This window comes from Rattus norvegicus, chromosome 3 (assembly GCF_021556685.1).
Source record: "Rattus norvegicus strain SHRSP/BbbUtx chromosome 3, alternate assembly SHRSP_T2T, whole genome shotgun sequence".
In the NCBI taxonomy this organism is placed as follows: Eukaryota; Metazoa; Chordata; class Mammalia; order Rodentia; family Muridae; genus Rattus; species Rattus norvegicus.
This window is the reverse complement of record NC_141536.1, coordinates 117,018,446-117,033,947: the sequence shown is the minus strand read 5'-3', so window position 1 is coordinate 117,033,947 and position 15,502 is coordinate 117,018,446. Positions and strand designations below refer to the sequence as shown.

At 41.1% G+C, this 15,502-nt stretch overlaps 1 non-coding gene and 1 pseudogene across 1 annotated transcript; one reads left to right on the top strand and one right to left on the bottom strand.

The window, feature by feature from the left end:
• Positions 1 to 3,373: 3,373 nt before the first annotated feature.
• On the bottom strand, positions 3,374 to 3,506 carry LOC120102055 (small nucleolar RNA SNORA17). Its single transcript, XR_015685157.1, has one exon. It is a non-coding gene; the product is annotated as a small nucleolar RNA SNORA17 (small nucleolar RNA).
• A 5,402-nt stretch (positions 3,507 to 8,908) lies between these two features.
• Positions 8,909 to 9,764, top strand: LOC134486153 (large ribosomal subunit protein eL8-like; annotated as a pseudogene).
• Positions 9,765 to 15,502: the final 5,738 nt, after the last annotated feature.

Below are 15,502 nucleotides of genomic sequence, written 5' to 3'. Positions count from 1 at the left end.
TTAGCTATTCTAAAACAACTTAGTGTTTCTATATGATGATCAAAATTATGTTTTAATTTCTGTGAAGAATTTCATTAGAGTTGTGATGGGGAGTGCATTGAGTATGCAAATTGCTTTTGGTAGGATGACCATTTCAAAATACTAATCCTGCTAATTCATGAGCATGGGAGGTCCTTCCTCATTCTGGTGTCTTCTTCAAATTTCTTTTTCAATACCTTAAGGTTTTCATTGTGCAAGGCTTTCACTTCCTGATTAGATTGACTCCAAGATATTTTTGAGTCTACTGTGAATGTAATTGTTTTTCTGATTTCTTTCTTGATATATTTCTCACTCATGTATAAGAAGGCTACTGCTTTTTGTGTGTAATTTTATATCTTGCTACTTTGCTGAATGCATTTAATTAGCTGCAGGTCTTTAAGGTCTTTTACTTATAGAATCACATTATCTGCAAGAAAGAACACATTGGCCTCTGACTCTCTTGTAGCATCTTCCTTGTCTTCTTAATTTGTTCTTAATTGCTTTATCTTAACCTTCCAGTACAATATTGGTTATGAAGGAGAGAGTGGACATTCTTAGTCTTATTTCTTACTTTAGTAGAAAATGATTTGATTTTCTCTGCTCAGCAAGACGTTGGCTGTGGGCATGCTGCATATTGCCTGTATATTGAGATATGTTCCCTGTCTTCCTAGATTCCCTAGAGCTTTAATCGTGATTGAATGTTGAATTTTGTCAAATGAAATTTTTCCTAATGAAATGATCATGTGGTTTCTTTATTTTATGGCCTATTTATGCCATGAGTTACATTTATTGATCCCCTATTTTGAACTTCTGTGCTTCTGAGATGAAGCCAACATGATCAATGTGAATTATCTTTCTGATGCATTCTTGAATCTAGTTTACGAGTATTTTATTGAGAATATTTGAATGTTCATTAGAAATATTGGTCTAGAATTTTTTATGGGCTGGGTCTTTGAATGGTCTTGGTTTAAGAGTGATATTGGCTTCTTTGAAAAAATTGGAAATGTTCTTTCATTTGCTGTTTTGTGGAATAATTTGAGGAGTATTAGCATTAATCCTTCTTTGAAGCTCTGGTAGAATTCTGTGCTGAATCTATCTTCCCTGGGCTATTTTACTTGGGAGACTTTTAACTACTACTTCTATCTCATTGGGAGCTAAGGCTCTTTAAAAGCTTGCTTTTGTCATATTGATTTAGCTTTTGTAGGGCATGTGTATCTACAAATCTGTATGCTTCTTTCAGATTTTTCAGTTGGGTGGAATATTGACTGTAAAGTGTATACCCATGATTCTCTGAATTTCCTTAGTGTCTACTGTAATAGCTACCTTTTCATCCTGATTTCATTAGTTTGGATCTTTTCTGTTTTTTTTTAAATTTGTCTAAAAGCTTGTCAATTTTGTTAATGTTTTCAAATAATCAACTGATTTAATTGATTCTTTATATTTTTGTTATTGTTTCTACTTCTTTGATTTCAGCACTTACTTTGATTATTCCTGTCTTCTCTCTCCCTCTCTCTCTCTCTCTCCCTCTCTCTCTCTCTCTCTCTCTCTCTCTCTCTCTCTCTCTCTCTCTCTCTCTCTCTGTGTGTGTGTGTGTGTGTGTGTGTGTGTGTTTGGTGTTGAGGTATTGACTCTTTTCCTTATGTAATTATCACTTAGTAGTGTATTGTTTCATTTCCACGAGTTTCTCTCCTTTCTTTTTTACTTTTTATTGATTCTTTGTGAATTTCACATCATGCTCCAAAGTCCCACTCATTCCTCCTCCCATTATACCCGCCTTCCACCCTTGCAACCTCCCCCTCAACCAAGAAAAAACATCTTGTTGTGGAAGCTGTAATGTGTTACAGTGTGTCTCACAGTATACCCTTTTGTCCATTCTTCTTTTCTCTCAAATGTTCATTGCAATGACTGATTGGTCTGATACAAGGCCTCTGGCTTCTACTACTCTATCAATACTGGACCCTTACTGGGACTCCTCTCATATCCTATTGTTACCCTGTGTCATGGAGAACCTGTAATTTTGGATCTTGTAGGACTGGCCCCTTCATGCAGTCTAGCAGTTCATTGATATGGTAAATATTGGTGTAGACCAATTCAAAGCCTGAGCGGTATGAGAGCTCTGCTGCTCACCCCCTCAACCAGTACCATTTCTACCCTGCTACTCAGGTGAGGTGCAGGGCCCACTCTTCCAAGTGTTGCAGTTGGTAAGGGACATGGCCAGTTCTCCCATTCTTATGATCCTGGAGCCAGCCCTCCCACCTGCCATGGATGGCAAAGGACAAGGGAGGAGAGGAGGGCATTTCCCCCTCATCTGCACCACTACCCAGCAGATACTGAGAGGCAAGGGGGAAAGATGATGGCCTCTCTCTTCCATGCCACTGCAGGGGAGACTAGTGTAGGGACAGCTCTCCCACACTCACATCCTAGGGCTGGCTCAATAGAAACCCCTGCTCGCTCTCTCTCTCTCTCTCTCTCTCTCTCTCTCTCTCTCTCTCTCTCTCTCTCTCTGTGTGTGTGTGTGTGTGTGTGTGTGTGTGTGTGTGTGTGTTCTCCTCAGTACTGCAGCTGGCTGCTAGGGGTGAGGTCAGCTTTCCTGCTCTCATGCTATGAGGAATAGCTCTCCTAAAATGCCCAGGCAAGGGGTGGGGGCATTTCTGCACAGCCCTCAGACATCAACATGTTCCTGGGTGGCATCCCAGACTAGAAATGCACTCCTGGCCTTTGGTGGTAATGGACTCCTGCTACTGCAGAGCCATAGACCCAGATCTGTCCTTTAGGGACAGCACAGGCTCGTACCCACCATGGTCCCAGGTGGCAACACTGACTCACATCAGGCTCTTCCTCACTATTCTTGTGTCTCCAGTTCTACCTCTCTTCATTGTGCCCACATCCTTCTGCTTCTCTTTCTCTTCAATTTCTCTACCACTTTCTTGGTCCTCTTCGTGGTGCCCTAAGTCTCTGAGTGTCTAGGAGCATCTCAGGAGTGGTCTCAGGTGTGTTATGTCCTGATTGTGCATTATGGTCCTAGGCAGGGGTTATCTAGGACATGGTCTGCCCCCAAACCCCAGGATCTAGTCACCTCAGGCTAGTTCCCTGTCTAGACCCCATGGAGATGGTCTAGCGGTCATCTCAGGGTCTCCTGGCCTGGCTAAGTGTTCTCTTGCAAGGGTAGTCTGTCTCAGGCTCATTCCATCCTCAGGCTGCCATTCTTCTAGCCTCCAGCTCGTTCCCTGTCCTGAGAGCCTGTCTGGGCCTGCTTGGCACCAGACTGGTGGCCATCTCAGGCTAGCTCTGAGCTACCCACCCTGGCACTGGACTAGTAGTTCTCTCAGGACTGTTTTTTTTTTTTTTTTCCAGAGATGTTAGGCTACTAATCATTCAGATGTTCATAGGCTAGAACGCTGAGCTTAGGCACAGTCTCTCTCCTCTCTGCCACCTCCTGGCACACATGTGACACAGCAGCCACACCTGCAGAGACTCATTTCAACAATAATCTCTAGTTATGGGATAGAATTCATGATGTGATTTCAATTTTTCTATATTTGTTGAGTCTTGCTCTGTGACCTAATATGCGGTCAGTTTTGGAGAAAGTTCCATAGGCTAATGAGAAAAACGGGTTCTTTAGTATTTAGATGGCGTGTTCTGTAGATATTAGGTCCATTTGAATTGTGCTGTTATTTAATCTCAGAATTTCTCCATTTAGTTTTGTCCCCAGATTGTCTATTTGTGAGAGTGGGGTATTGAAGTCACACACTGTCATGAATTGGGATCAATCTGTGATTTTTATTTATTTATTTTTTGTTGTTACGGTCACTTTTCTTCTTTTCATCAGGGTATTGACAATGTTCAGCAGGGGATAATTTATAATAGGGTTTGGATTTCAATCTGGGGACACAGCTTCTATCCAGGTCGTTTATTTCTTTGCTGGAGTCTGATGTCTCCAGCAGTTTGGTTAAAGAGTCTTGAACAAGTTTTCCCTAGAAGTATTGTCTTGTCCTGGTTCTCCAGCCTAGCTAAAGCAAATGGAGAGTTCCAGTAAGGCAGCTGGCAGGGCTGTGGGACTCTGGGTCACAGATGATGGCTGAAGTGTCCCTGATGGGAATTTGGCTGAAATCCGGTGAGGGAGTGGGCAGGCTTGGAGAAAAGTGTTACCCCTGGCAAGGAACCATGGGACTTGAATGGCTAGAATGAATGAAGTCATGGAGGGAGAGCCCAGATTGAATACCTGGGTCTGAACATGTGACTATCGAGTAGGTACCAAGTAGATCTGGCACAAGGATAGTCCCAAAGAAAAGGAGACAAGCCGAGATGATGGGGCTATCTCTGGCAAGCAACAATATGACTGGGAAAACCAGATTGGAGAAGGAGGGGTGGAAGAGCCTAGATCTGAGCCTTGTGTTCTCTATAGGGTACCTGGTAGCAAGGCAGAGACAGATTCTCATTTCTTGACCAGAAGTTCTTTCTCAGTGAGCTTTTTTTGGTACCCCTTTTTAGGAAACCGTGCACGAGGGTGTGACTGAAACTGACAGGCACCTAGACACTTAGTCTGGAAACCAGACTGACCAGAACATCCCTCTGCAATGCCACCATTCAGTAAAGCCTTATTAACTCAGAGACAGTAATCCTCAGGGGTGTCTCATTCCTGAGGCCACTCTTGCTATACAGAGGTTCTGTCTTCTTTCCTTCTTTTAGCTTCCCATTAAAATAAAACCCACTTATTTATAAAACTCACCCTCCATAAATTTCATTCTTTGAATTTTTTTTTTTTTTTTGGTTCTTTTTTTCGGAGCTGGGGACCGAACCCAGGGCCTTGCGCTTCCTAGGTAAGCGCTCTACCACTGAGCTAAATCCCCAGCCCCAACCCGAAAGTCATTGACTCAGAGTTTTGTGTGGCTGTGTCTGTCTGACACCTTAGTGCCTGAGTAAAGACACATCAAATATTTGATGAAAGCTTTGTTGTTCCCAAAGAGATCCCAAAATTTCATGTATCGGTAAGCTCATTTATAAACCTCGTTTGTTTTTTTTTTTCAAAATGTGCTATGGGATGCCCTCCAGAAGTGGATTTCCACACCTATTTTAAGGGTGTGTGCAAATGTGTATATTTGAGCTGTGATGTTTGAATGACTCCAAAGTACAGTAGCTATTGTCTTTACTGTTTTTTCTTTTGAAAAAGAAATTAACTAAAATCCAGGAACTTAATAATTGTAGAATTTTGAACTGAAGAAAATTGATTATGTAGACTGTAACACAGTCATGCTTAACTAAAATAGTAACTAAGTAAAATGTTGACTTTCAGTTTTCTTCCCAATGGGCTGGTTTGGGTTTTGTGCTTTTAAATGTTAATTCTTGGAACTGAGGCTGAGGAAAAAACATCTAGTTACAGTATTTACAAGATGATTTTCTTTTTTTCAATTGTTAAATTTTTAAAATTATTTTATTTACATTCCAAATGTTGTCCCCCTTACAAGATGATTTTCTAAAAATGAGTATTTTAAGAGACAATAAACACATAAACTATTGCATTTATAAAATATAGTACAGTATTTTCTTTTCTTTTTTTTTGTTAATTTATTCACTTTACATCCCAATTGCAGCATCCTTCCCAGACCCACCCTTACAAATCTCAACCTCCAACACTCCCTCCCCTTTTCCTTAGAGAAGGGGAAGCCCCCCTTGGGTACCGCCCTGCTCTGGGTTATCAAGTCACAACAGGATTAAATGCGTTCTTTCCCACTGAGGTCCAACCAAACAGTCCAGCTATGGTAAGGAGATCTAGGCAACAGAGTCAGAGGTCCAATGACAGGCAACGGAGTCAGAGATGTGGGACCCCTGGCAGAGTGGGTAAGGCAATAGATCACTAATTTTTATTTTTAAATGATGTCCTTTTCCAACCTTTTTGTTTGCTTATTTGTTTACCCTCTCTGTCTCTCTGTCTCTGTCTCTGTCTCTGTCTCTGTCTCTGTCTCTCTCTCTCTGTGTGTGTGTGTGTGTGTGTGTGTGTACATGCCATGGCCCACACAGGAAATGGGGGACAACTTTCAGAGTTGACTCTCTCCTGCTTCCCTGTAGGCTCCAGGGATTGAACAGAGTTGTGAGCTTGCATGCAAGTGCCTTTTCCTGATGATCTCTCTCAGGGGCCTTGAAAGTCATTTATCTTTTTAAAAAACATTCGTTTAAAAATGGGGTACAGAGCTAAACAAAGAATTCTCAGCTAAGGAATATGGAATGGCTGAGAAGTACATAAAGAAATGTTCAACATCCTTAGTCATCAGAGAAATGCAAAACAAAACCCTGAGATTCTACCTCACACCAGTCAGAATGGCTAAGATCAAAGACTAAGGTGACAGCAGATGGTATGCACTCACTGATAAGTGGATATTAGCCCCAAAGCTTGAATTATCAAGATACAATCTACAGACCACATGAAGATCAAGAAGGACGACCAAAGTCGAATGCTTCAGTCCTTCTTAAAAGGGAAACAAAAATATTCACAGAAGAAAATACAGAGACAAAGCTTAGAGCAGAGACTGAAGGAAAGGCCATTCAGAGCCTGCCCCACCTGGGGATCCAGCCCATATATATATATAGCCACCAAACCCAGACAATATTGATGAAGCCAAAAAGTGCATGCTGACAGGAGCCTGATATAGCTGTCTCCTGAGAGGCTGAGCCAGAGCGTGACAAATACAGAGGCAAATGCTAGCAGCAAACCTTTGAACTGAGAATGGGGTCCCCAGTGAAGGAGTTAGAGAAAGGATTGAAGGAACTGAAGGGGTTTGCAACCCCATAACAACAATGATACCAACCACCAGAGCTCCCAGGGACTAAACCACCATCCAAAGAGTACACATGGACAGACCCATGGCTCCAGCTGCATATGTAGCAGAGGATGGCCTTGTTGGGCATCAGTGGGAGGAGAAGCCTTTGGTCCTGCCAAGGCTGGACCCCCCAATGTAAGGGAATGTCAGGGCAAGAGGCTGGAAGGGGTGGGTGGATGAGTAGGGGAACACCCTCATAGAAGAAGGGGATGGGGGGTGGGATGGGGGTTATGGACAGGAAACTGGGAAAGGGAATATAAATAAAAAATATTCAATAAAAAAGAAGAAATTTGTATTGTTATAAAAATTTTGTTTTGGCAACATAAATTTTGATATTTTCTCCCAAAACAAATTCTAGAAAGATATTTAATTATATTTTACTTTTCTAATAATCAAAGGTAATGAAAATTATGAGGACTCAGAAATAACTTTATGTTAATATTTCTTAATAATATGCATTAAAATTTTTTATTGCTATGGTTTTGTTTTTCAGGAATATGCAAGTGATAAATGTGAGATTATTTTTGTTGTCTGTGATATACATATATATCATATATATACACATATATATGATGAATTCTATGTCCACATATAAAATTGAACTAATTTTTCTTTTCATAATGGGAAGAACAGGAGCTATAGCCCCAAGAAACCATGATATTCAAGGTCTACATAAGCTAACTCTGTATGTAATAGAAGAAAAGGCTATGCTTTTAAATATTACCAAATTAAAAGCTAATGTGTGCAATAATTTCATGATTTTATGTTTTTATTACAATAATTGCTTGATTCGTACTGATTTTTGTCAAGCATTGACCGCATAGAAAACCTTAATAACTTAATGATTGCTGAGATAGGGAGAAGCAATCTTCCCAGGATGAGTCCCCTAATTGTTTATTCAATACCAAGCTACCAGTCCTAAAACAATGTACATATAAGCAACACTAAGTGGACTCAGCAGGTTGTGTTCATAAATTTATATGTGTATATTGAATAATATGTATATGTATGTATATTTAATTCTAATTACAGAAAAATAATAAATTTAAAAAGAAACACGGACAATTTCTAGGCATGAGTTTTTGACTAGGCTCATAGCACCAAGCATAGAACTATTGCAGGCTTCAAATCCAATCAAAGTCTTTGGTTATTCCTATAACCATTGTGCCACCATATCTGGGCAAATATTTCCTGAAAGGTTTCTAATAAATTCTAACCCCGATGGATAAGTCCACTGATGCCTCTTCTTCCGCAAGCCGACTATATAGCACCCCAGGCACTTTAAAGCTAGCCAGTATGGAAGAAGTGTCCAGGTCAGTTCCAATTTGAGTAAGTCTTATAAAGGATGTTATTACCCATAGTTAACGCAATAGGCATCATGCCTGCTGAATACCTGTGTTACAGCCTTAGATTAAGGTACTTTCAACCCTAATCACAGAAGCTGCTATGTCAGTGAATGGTGGTAAATAGAGAGACTCATAGCCAACCAAAATACTGAGAATAAATGACAGATGAGGCCAGCACTAAAAAGCATCATTTATACTACCCACTCCGAGGCTTAGGGATCATTGCAGAAGAGCAGAAGAGGAGAGAGAAGAATGTAAAGGTAGAAGGTAGAGAGAAAAGCAGTGTAATCTCACCCAGATGTGGCACAGCAAATATAATCAGGAACTTATGGAAGCTGTTGTTACTTTCTCTGGGCCTGCACAAGACAGGGCCTCTCAATAGTCGGTAATAGATGAGGAAGAGACTCATGGGATTCCTCTCTACTGAATTATATAGGCCACCATTGGACACTGGAGGGTGGGGAGAAGTTAGTAACTTCAGTTGTAATAATCATTGATGTACCCGTCAGAGTTCAATAAATAGTTCAAATCCCGAACACATTTTGGCTCTGGTCAAACCCAGAGGGACACAAACGAAACAAAATATATGAATGTAGGGAAGAGATTATAGGAAAGAGGGATAGCAGGAGATGGAGGTGTTAGGAATGCCAGCACCCTATTACTTCTATTGAAACTGCCTCCACAACCGGTGGGGAGGGAATAGGGAGGCAAAGTTTAGAAAAGAGGCAGGCTCTCTCCTCCAGCCGAGCAAGATGCCCAAAGGAAAGAAGGCCAAGGGGAAGAAGGTGGCCCCGGCCCCCGCCGTGGTCAAGAAACAAGAGGCCAAAAAGGTGGTCAATCCTTTGTTTGAGAAAAGGCCTAAAAACTTCGGCATTGGGCAGGACATCCAGCCCAAAAGAGATCTCACGCGCTTCTTCAAATGACCCTGCTACATCAGGCTGCAGTGGCAGAGCCGTCCTCTATAAGCGGCTCACAGTACCTCCTGCCATTAACCAGTTCACCCAGGCCCTGGACAGGCAAACAGCGACTCAGCTGCTTAAGCTCACCCACAAGTACAGGTCAGAGACAAAGCAGGAGAAAAAGCAAAGGCTGCTGGCCCGAGCTGAGAAGAAAGCTGCTGGCAAAGGGAACGTCCCAACTAAGAGACCATCTGTCCTCCGAGCAGGGGTCAAAACAATCACCACTTTGGTGGAGAACAAGAAGGCTCAGCTGGTGGTGATTGCCCATGATGTAGACCCCATTGAGCTGGTGGTTTTCCTGCCTGCCCTGTGTCGAAAGATGGGGGTGCCCTACTGCATCATCAAGGGAAAGGCCAGGCTGGGGCGCCTGATCCACAGGAAGACGTGCACCACTGTTGCCTTCACACAGGTTGACTTGAAAGTCTGCCTAAGCTGGTGGAAGCTATTAGGACCAATTATAATGACAGATATGACGAGATCCGCTGCCACGGGGGAGGCAACGTCCTGGGTCCTAAGTCTGTGGCTCGCATTGCCAAGCTGGAAAAGGCAAAGGCTAAAGAACTCGCCACTAAGCTGGGTTAAATGTACACTTAAGTTTTCTGTACATAAATATAATTACAAAATTTAAAAAAAGAGGCAGAAGGAACACCCATTCAGAGCCTGTCCCACATGTGGCCCATACATATACAGCCACCAAACTAGATAAGATGGATGAAGCAAAGAAGTGCAGGCTGACAGGAACCGGATGTAGATCTCTCCCGAGAGACACAGCCAGAATATGGCAAATACATAGGCGAATGCCAGCATCAAACCACTGAACTGAGAACGGGACCCCCGTTGAAGGAATCAGAGAAAGGACTGAAAGAGCTTGAAGGGGCTCGAGACCCCATATGAACAACAATGCCAACCAACCAGAGCTTCCAGGGACTAAGTCACTACCCAAAGACTATACATGGACTGACCCTGGACTCTGACCCCATAGGTAGCAATGAATATCCTAGTAAGAGCACCAGTGGAAGGGGAAGCCCTTGGTCCTGCCAAGACTTAACCCTCAGTGAACAGGATTGTTAGGGGGAGGTCGGTAAGGGGAGGAGGATGGGGAGGGGAACACCCATGTAGAAGGGGAGAGGGAGGGGTTAGGGGGATGTTGGCCTGGAAACCGGGAAAGGTTTCCAATTGAAATGTAAATAAGAAATACCCAAGTTAATAAAGATTGTTGCTGAAACAAATGTGTATTCTCTTTCCATTGGATGGAATGTTCTGTGGCAATCCTATATATCCAGTTTATCTGTGGTGTAGTTTAGTAATAACATTTCTCTGTTGATTTTTAATCTGAACTATTTCTTTCTGTATAAGGACCTACCTGACCTTTCATGTTTTTTAGTGTTTATTTTATGCAACCAAAAATCCCAATGTTTGGGGTATATTTAGAATTGTATTTTTTTTTTTAGTAAATTGTTCCCTTCATTACTACATGTGGCCTTTATCTCTTCTGACCAGTTTTTGTTTGAAGCCCACTTTATCAAATATGAGATATTTGATATGCCAGCTCATTTACTGCTCCCATTTGCTTCATAGACTACTGCCTATCTTTTACTCTCTCTTGGGGTGTCTTTGATAGTGAGGTATGTTTCTTGGAGACAACAGACAGTTTGATAAACCGTTTAAATCCAGATAGTTAGACTGCATTATCCTTTAATGCATGAATAGAGGTCATTTTTATTTAATATTATTATTGAAAGGTTTTCTATTCTTATAGCTTTATTGGTTACTTTGGTTAGATGGATTATTGGCTCTTCTCGCTTTATTAGACGGAAAATGATGGATTAATTCCTGGCTTTCCTATGTTCATGTATTCCTCTCATGAGATGTTTTCTTCTGTGCTCTTGTGAACTGGATTTGATTATTCGTTCCTTGGTATATAGTATTTTAAAAATTAAAAGTATTTTATTTTTGTTATTCTTAATTATATGTAGGGGTATGTGACTGAGTGTAAGCATGTGTACATGAATGCAGGGGCTGTCAAAGCTAGAGCCATTGTATCTTTCTGGGACTGGAGTTACATATGGCTATGATCCCCCCCCCCCAACGAAATTAGTGCCAAGAACCCAACTCTGGTCCTCTGAAAGGGCAGCAAGTGCTCTTGGTCACCAAGCCATCTCTCTAACCCTGCCTGCATAGTATTTTTAAAAGCGTTTTATGCAGTGATGATTTGGTTATGAGTTCTCTTAACTTATGTCTGTCTAAAAATGCTCTAGTTTCTTCCTTAATTTTAAGAGATACCACTGGACTGTGTTGCCATTTATGTTCAACACTTGAATATGACATGTCATATTTTCCTGGTTTTTAAGGTTACTGACAAAAGGCTTTATAATATCCTGACATTTATTCCCTTGTATGTAAATTTGCATTGCAGAATTTCCTTCATATGTAAATGTTTTCATATGTAAATGAGTTATGCTGTGATATTTTCATACATGTATACAGTATATTTTGATCATATCCATCCTATTAACCTCTCTTGTCCTCATCACTCTTGAGTCCCCTTTTCCCAGGGCATCCAACTTTTTCTTTCTTCCTTCTCACCAATCTATAAGGATAAATGTAATTATTTAGAAGGTGGTTTAATGGGCATATTGTGTCTATTTAATGAAAATCTGCTGAAGCTTTCTCATTAGGATCTATGGTCTCTTCAGCAATGGGCTTTTGACCAGGGTTGTAATATCGGATGTGCGTTACATCCTGTGGAGTGAACTCAGTCCATCTCAATGCAATTGACTATCCGCATAACAGACTCACTGTCACTGCCTTAGTGAATATGTCTTGCCTAACTGGTCTATAGTTTGGCAAACAGCAGGTCCATAGCTGATGTTAGACTGTTGATGACGGTTCTTCCTCAATAGTCTGTCTACTTTCTCTGTGTCCTGTTACCAGAACATGTAGTATCATTGGCAATAAAGTCTTATCATCATTTATGCTGGGCAACCAATCACAATACTAATTGCTTGCATTATTTTGGAGGCCTCGGTTAACTTACTCCTGGACTTGACTTTAATGACCTGTAAGTTCTAGTAGGTTTGTCCACTCTCTTAGTTAGGGTTTTACTGCTGAGAACAGACACCATGACCAAGGCAACTCTTATAAGAACAACACTTAACTGGGGGTGGCTCACAGGTTCAGAGGTTCAGTCCATTATCATCAAGGCAGGAGCATGGCAGCATCGAGGCAGGCATGGTATAGGAGCTGCTGAGAGTTCTACATCTTGTTTGGAAGGCAAACAGGAGAAGACTGGCTCCCATGTAGTTAGGAGGAGGGTCTCATTGCCCATCCCCACAATGACACACTTCCTCCAACAAGGCCACACCTCCTAATTGTGGTACTCCCTGGGCCAAGCATATTCAATCCACTACATCCACGTATACAAGGTACCTTCACATAAGATGCTTCAATTATATGTATATAGATTACCAAGTGTCAGGGACCTTTATGTTATTTTCATACACATTTGCTTGTTGGACTCTCCCCATCTCCTTGTTCTCCACTTAAATCATTCCATCGCAGTAGCCCTCCCCACCACTTTCCTATCATATCCCTTCTACTACCCTTGCCTACTGTCCTTAAACTACTGCTCCCCAACTCATGAGCCTCTTTCTAGTGTTCTGGTTTCTATACACACTGATTCCCTCAGAAATGAATATATGTAAAAATAAGCTAACATCTGTACATGAGAGAGAACAGGTGGTGTTTGTCTTTCTGAACCTGGCTTCAAGTTTTATTTCCTGTTGCCTCCCTTAATATAATATCTTCCAATTTTATCCATTCTCCTGCAAATTTACATCTTTCTCTATGGCTGAGTAAAATTTCATCATGTAGCTGCACCACAGTTTCATTATCTGTTTATTAGGTGATAGACGTCTAGGCTGATTACATTTCTTGCTATTGTGAGTAGAGCAGTAGCAATGGTAAGTGTCCAACTTTTCTGTGGTAGGATATAGAGTCCATGGAATCTCTCCTAGGAGTGGGATATCTGGGTCATATGACAGTTCTTATCGTCTTTTGAGAAATTTCCACACTGAGTCCATAGTTGCTGTACTGGTTTATACTCCCACTAACAGTTACTAAACTTTCCTATTCTCACATTCTTGCCAGAATCTGTTGTCATTTGTTTTCTTTATGATAGCCAACCTGATTGGACTGATGGGGTCTCAAAACCAGTTTTAAAATGTATTTGTTCACTGTACATCCTGATTGCAGCTCCCTATCCTTCTTCTCCTCTCAGCCTCATCCTTACAAATCTTTCCCCTCGCTACCCCCTTCCCTTTTCCTCAGAGAAGGGGACGTCCTCCCTTGGGTACCACCCCATCCTGGGACATCCAGTTGCAGTAGGCCCACATATATCCTCTCCCACTGAGGCCCAAGCAGGTGGTCCAGTTATGGAAGGGGATCCAATAGCAGGTGGAGTCATAGACAGTTAGGGGACCCACATGAGAACCAAGCTGTGCATCTGCTACTAATGTGTAGGGGGCCTAGGTCTAGTCCATGCTCTCTTTGGTTGGTGGTTCAGTCTTGGTGAGCCCCCATGGGCCCAGATTAGTCGATCTGTAGGTCTTCTTGTAGTGACCCCTCCAGCTCCCTCAGTTCTATTCCCCACTCTTCCACAAGACTCCCTGAGCTCTGTCTGAAGTTTGGCTGTGGGTCTCTGCATCTGTTTCCATCCGCTGCTGGATGAAACCTCTCAGGAGATTTATGCTAGTTTAGCAGATTTATGCAAGCATAGCAGAGTACCATTAATCACCCCCTCCCCTGCATTTCTCTGCCTTCCCAGCCCCCAGGGCATACCCACTTCCCCTCAAAACCACGTTGACTTGTATCTCCCTGATGGATGAAGTGGTCGAACACTTTTGAAGATATTTATCGGCCACCTGCTTCTCTTCTTTTGAGAATTCTCTGTTTATTTCCTTAGCTCATTTTTCTTTTTCCTTCTTATTTATTCTTCTCTCATATAATGTATCCCAATTACAGTTTCCCCTCCCTCTCTCCTGTCATCTCCCCAACCCTCTACTTTCCCTCTTCTCTAGATCCACTGCACTCTGTTTCTTTTCAGGAAAGAGCAGGCCTCCCAGGAATATCAGCTGAACACAGCACAACAAGATGCAACGGGACTAGGCACAAACCCTCTAGTCAAGGCTGGACGAGGCAGCCCAGTAGGAGGGAAAGAGTCCCAAGAAGAGGTGAATGAGTTAGAGACACCGCCCTCACCCCCACTATTTGGAATCCCACAAACCCCCAAACTGAAGGACCATAATATATACGCAGAGGACCTACCACAACTAGGTTGATAGCTTTTTAAAATTCTTTCTATGTGCTGGAAATTAAACCTCTTTCAGTAAATATATGATAGTATATACTGTATAATTATATAGTATATGATATATGCTATTACATATTTAATATATCATATATTACACACCACATAATTATATACTATGTATCATATTTGTATAGCATGTATAAATATATGTGTCATATATACAAGTTATGCATATATAAGTTATATATCATATATTGTGTATGATATATAAAATATAATATTATTTATAAATATAATTTATATAATTATATATTATATATCATATACATTTAGTATATATACTAAATAAATAAGTATATATTAACTTTACTAGCTAAATAAATACTAAATAAAAATCGTATATATATATCACATATAATATATTTTTACATATACTGAACCACTCTCTGCAGTGAAAACAATGTGACCATGGTGAATGGTTCTTTTGATCATTCTTTATGATCTTGGATTCAGTTTCTAGAATTTTATTGAAAATATATGTGTTGGGCTGGAGAGATGGCTCAGCAGTTAAGAGCACCGACTGCTCTTCCAGAGGTTCTGAGTTCAAATCCCAGCAACCACATGGTGGCTCACAACCATCTATAATGAAATCCGATGTCCTCTTCTGGTGTACAGTGTACTCGTATAAATAAAGTAAGTAAATTCTTTTAAAAAAAAAGGAAAGAAAATATGTGTGTCTAATTAATCAGGGAAATTGGTCCGTAATTTCCCCTCTGCTGCTGTGTATTCGTTTGGCTTTGGTACCAATGTGATGAGAAGGGTTGACTCTCATCCAAGGTCCAGCAGAACTCTGCAGTGACTGTGTTTGGGCCTGGACACTTTTAAACTCGCTGCTTCAATATCACTGGTTGTTACAGATTTGTTTAAATAGTTTGTGTCATCTGGGATTAATTCTGGTGGAATTGATTTATCCACATTTGGAAATTTACCTAGTTCATTTATAGTTTCCAACTTTTAATGGGGTAGAGCTTTATGGTATATGCTTATGGCTTT